The following is a 4,945-nucleotide window of genomic DNA, read 5'->3' as shown; positions in this document are numbered from 1 at the left end:
TATCTGTGATGGCACGACGTCTGATAAAAGTAGTCTGGGCAGGGTGCAAGAGGTGGTCAGATATATCCGCCAAATGACCAGCAAGAAGCTTTGAAATCACCTTATAGAACACCGTGCAACAAGAAATGGGCCTGTACTCTGTCACCGATGTAGCATGTGCCGTCTTGGGTACCAATGCTATGAGTGCATGGTTCCAAGAACGAAGCAAACGACTATTTGTGAAAAACTCACATACGGCTGCAAGAAGATCCTCTCGAATAATGTCCCATGTACTCTTGAAGAACTTGGAATCATACCCGTCAGGTCTTGGGGCTTTAAGATCACTAATATCGAACATAGCCCTCCTGATCTCCTCCTCTGATGGTGGCCTAATGAGACTATCCTGCTGCTCACTAGTAAGAGCTATGCCAAAACTCATACAATCTGACTGAAACTCAGAGCAAGCCACTGATACCCCTAGCTGTGCTTGGAAGTGCCTCACAAACTCCTGGGCAATACTCTCCTGATCCATGGCCATGCTACCATCCTGTCTCACTACTGCAACAATCTCTCGCCTTTTGTTGTTTCGTTTGACCAAGGAATGGAAAAAAGTGGTGTTGCGGTCCACCTCCCTGAAATACTTGTGCTTACCACGCTGCTGATAAAAAAGATACTCTGCATGCTTCAGCCTCTCTGCTACTCCCCGTGCCTCTGCATACTCCTCATCTGGCTGGCCCTGATCCAGAACTCTCTGCTGTACCTCCTCAAGATGAATCTGTGCTAGTCTAGCCCTCTCCTGAATGTGCTGAAAATCCTGATGATTTAGTTGCCTTAGTGGATGTTTCAGCTGGCGCAATTTCTCTCTAAATTTGTACTGGGCTGTCCCATGGTCCACAGTCCCTGTGTGCTCCCAAAACTCTTGCACGGTCTGAGTGAAACTCGGATGAGTAGTCCACATATTGAAAAATTTGAATGACTTTACCTTCCTTCTACCAGGATCCATAATAGAGACAGTGCATATAGCATGATCAGAGAAGACTCCTGGGGGATGAAACTCAGCATAGCTACTCCGGTCCTGCTCCAGCCATGAGGCATTGATCATGGCCCGGTCAAGCTTGCACACCACACGCCCATTCGTCCATGTATACTGACAACCCACAGAATGCAAATCCTCCACCCCTGCCATGGTAACAAAATCCTGAAAGTCTGAGGTAGCATATGTAGTCACATCTAGTCCACCCCTTTTGTCAGCCGGAGTGAGGGGGGAGTTGAAGTCCCCCAATAGGAGCCAAGGTGAATCCATACTTACTGAAATGTGCCGCAACCCCTCCCAGAGTCGACGTCTACTAGTGATGGTAAGCTGACCATATACAAAAGTAACTGCATATGTGGTCCCTGTGATCTGAGGCTTAATGAGTGTATGTATGTATTGTTCTGCCTAAGGTCTGAACCTCCAGAGTAATGACTTGACTTAAGGTTGAGTACATAGATGGAGTAGGGAATCCGGAGGGGTTGCCACCATATTAAATTCTTATGTATTCTTTCTTGTATTTTTCTATATTTTATTATTTTGATGTGCAACTGACAACTTTGATAAAAAAGAACGACGAAACAGATAAAAATAATAATGATACGTTATTCACTCCTCTCCCCTCCTTTTCTAGGGTCAAAGTGATCCTACACTATACTTAAGATTCATGCTTTGTTAAGCATCGAGTCAAGGTTCTTTCATTAATCTTATTGATTTAGATTTTTTTTTCTTTGTTACGGGTTTGCGAGACATTCTCACTAGAATACTAAGACAACAAAGGTCAAGGCAGTTCAGGAACTCCGAAACCCCAGGGCCACAACTCTAACTGGAAAGGGAAGAATCAGGGCAAGAAAAAGTAGTGAAACAATCCAAAAGGGGAGCCAGCAAACAAGCAAGCCAAGTACCCCACTTGTTCCACGGGTGGGAGACAACACCTGGGAGTCTACCGCAAGGGCACCCGTGGGTGTTACAACTGTGGTTAAGAGGGGCATATGGCCAAGCATTGCCCCACCAAGAACAGTCTGCCTACTCCACAGCCTACTCAGTATGGAGGCAAACCTGCACAGCTACATCAGATGCAGGCAGCACAGGATGGTCCTCACATTAGTCAGGGCAGATTAGAAGCTCCATCAGCCACTACAAATGCACGGGTCTTCTCACTGACCATAGAGGACGTAGCGAATGTCTCAACAGTTGTGACAGGTCAGATATGTATTTTACAGTAAAATGCAACTGTCTTATTCGATACTGGGACAACCCACTCTTTCATATCCAGGGCATTTGCAGAGAAGTTAGCTATTCCTCCAGATGTACTCGGCGGTCAATTTTTAACAACACTACCTTCAGGAGAGATCATGGCATCCACGCACTGGCTCCGAGCAATGCCAGTCAGAATAGCAGACAGAGAACTATTTGGTGATCTGATAGTGCTACATATGACTGACTATGATGTCATTCTTAAAATGGACTTTCTGATCAAGTACGGTGCTTCTATAGAGTGTTGTAAATAGAAAGTTGTGTTCCAACTTGAAGAGGGAGTACAGTTTGAATACATCGAAGAACCAAAGAGAAAGGTCAAGAAATTTTTCTCAGCTCTTAAAGCACAGAAATCTATGTTTCAAATGCTTATATCAGTGCATCTATAGAAATCTTGGCTAAAATTACATACATACATTAATCAAGCTAAGTGTTCTTTCATAGTAAAAGACTAGCTGAAAATATACACTTAATTTGATTAACTTAGTGAAAACTATTATCTTCTGATAATCAGCTAGTAACAATAAATTAGACATGTGTACAAAAATGAATTTATAGATGTCTAATTTTTCTTATATATATACTATATATATATCATGTTTGGACTCCAGATCCTAAATTTTAATTTTTTTTTCATGTCTTTGCTTGATAAATCTTTTTATTCAAAATAGTTTGTCACAAATTTTTTAAAATTCAAACACTTTGAAAGGTTTTTGCAAAAAAATCCCTCTAAAGGTTTTATATTTTTTATTATATTAGAGGGGAAAAAGAGAGCATATTTCAAAGTAAAAGTAAAAAATTGTTAAGTTAGATATTTTTTAAAATTCTCTAAAGAAATATCTTTAAAGTGTTTTAAAACACAAAGTACTGTTAAAAATATTTTCATAAAATGTTTTTAAAAACCTAACTATTTTAAAAATATTAAATTTTACTTGAATGGTTCTTAAACGTAAAATAACAAAAATGAAAGAACCATGTCAAATTCATGGGGAGAGATGAAGAGTATTTTCAAAATATTTTTTAAGTATACCTTAATTTCAGAGGGAGATACTGAATTAAGAGGAGACTGTTTTTGGGATTTAAGATTTTTTTAAAATGGAGTTTTCAAAGTAATTATTTTTTACTTAACTTTGAACCAAAGTTGTCATAATCAAAAAGGGAGAAATTGTCGGTGTAAGGAGCACCAGATAATTGAATTGATATTTTGATCATGAAAAAAGATTCAAGTTAAGGTTATGGTATTTACTGATGAACTGAAATGAGTGTGCAGATAGCACAGAGAAATCCTAGTGGAGATTAAGCAAGGAAGTTCTAGTTTAGATGACTGAGCAAAGAAGTCCTAATTAAGGGGATTGAGCAGGAAAACTTAGCAGATCAAAGCACCAGGCAGGAAGTCTAGGCGGATCGTGGATCGGACATCTAGCAAAGCGATAGGTCAGTAAAGATCAAATATCGGAGGAAAGTTATGGGGCGAGAATTGAACGTTGAGCAAAAGTCCAACTAGATCTGGAGGATTGGATGATTGGCAGAGGTAATTTCTTCTGAGAGAAGTATGTGAGGACACGTTCCTTGGAACAGAATAGTATGCATCGATCTGACTTAGGATTTCATTAGAAACCTAAAAGTCAAGATCAGACAGTTGGTAAACTGTCAAAATTTCTATTATATCTATTTTTCACTAACTCTGTGATGTGGGAATTGAGGGGTCGGAACTTCGAGTTCTAGGCGCCTCTATTAGATTCGGGCGATCGGACTGTCCATGCACCCAAAAGGGTTCCAAACGCTTGGATATTAGCCGATTAGGCCAGCGAGGCGAATGAAGTGACAAGCTAGAAGTGGTCGAGACACCTCAACTTCCAAGCACTCGAAAAAGCTCTAGGTGCTCGAGATGGATAAAGCACGGCAGAGTCAAAATTGATCTGACAACCTCCACGTCAGCATTCTAGACGTCCAAAAAGGATACAATTGCCCGGAGATGCCAAGTCAACATTGAGAGCGGATTGACGGGATGACGTGGAGGCGCTTGGAAGGAGTTCCAGGTGCCCGAATTACCTTATAAAAGCAATTGCGAGGGAAAACCCTAGTGCACCCAATTTACGCTACCTCGACGCTCATTCTGCGCACAACCGAAGCACCCAAAATGCTATCATAATGAAAAGCTGCACCGACAACTACACAAACTTCTTACTTACATTGTCGGTAAAATATTTATTTTTCACCTACATTCTATATTTAATTTATTAGGATGGTAAAAGGTTTACCGATCCTACCTTGTCTCGAAAGAGAACGAGTTTTTAAGAGGATTACCCATCATAAACGATTAAGGACCGTGAACTTTGGAGTAGCAGCCAATGGCTATGAACCAAGTAAAATAAATGTGATTATTTTGTGTACATTCCACTATGCATTTACTTACTCTGTTTTACAAAGTTTTCCAAATTTGTAAAAAAAGTAGTAAACGCACTATTCACCTCCTCTTAACGTTCACTTCGATCCTACAGAGAAGGATTTATACAAGATTACCTGTTAAATCATATTCATGTGTGATTGATGATGGGGTAGAAAGCTTGAGTGGTGATAAAGCAAAATCAAGTTGTGGAGAGGAGTCTTCATCAAGTGATAATGAGGTAACAACCTAAATTAGGTAAATTGTATGACACTAAACATTAAGAATAGGGT

Source organism: Curcuma longa, chromosome 19, assembly GCF_044706935.1.
Source record: "Curcuma longa cultivar G26 ecotype Majalengka, Jawa Barat chromosome 19, ITB_CL_G26_1.1, whole genome shotgun sequence".
Classification (NCBI taxonomy): domain Eukaryota; kingdom Viridiplantae; phylum Streptophyta; class Magnoliopsida; order Zingiberales; family Zingiberaceae; genus Curcuma; species Curcuma longa.
Note: the sequence above shows the minus strand (reverse complement) of the source record.